Here is a 375-nt window from a genome sequence, read left to right as displayed (position 1 = left end):
GCGAGGGGCCCGGCTGCCTCGCTGCCCGCTGCTACCGGCTGCTGCCCCACGAGCGAGGAGACAAGCAGGGCGCTCCGGCTTTTATACCTTTTATACCCCCCCCAATGGGCATGCTCTCCCGGCGAGCACCAGCCCGGCCACGCAGCCAATAATGTTGCAGAGCGGTCTAACCCCCTCTCTTCCCTCCCTCCCTTCCTTTCTTCCCTCCTTCTCCCTCGTAACCCTCCGGAGTCCAGCTCGGGAGGGAAGAGGGGACGGAAAGTTTTTGCCGCACGGTTTCTTTGCGTGCCGCTACCCGGGATGGGAGCTTTACCCCTTCTGCCGGCCCCGGGTGCGAGGGGGGCTCCGCGCATCCGCGGCCGCCCCGCAGGTGAG

This window comes from Geospiza fortis, unplaced genomic scaffold, assembly GCF_000277835.1.
Source record: "Geospiza fortis unplaced genomic scaffold, GeoFor_1.0 scaffold524, whole genome shotgun sequence".
NCBI lineage: Eukaryota > Metazoa > Chordata > Aves > Passeriformes > Thraupidae > Geospiza > Geospiza fortis.
The sequence above is the reverse complement of the archived record's forward strand: the minus strand, read 5'-3'. Positions refer to the sequence as shown.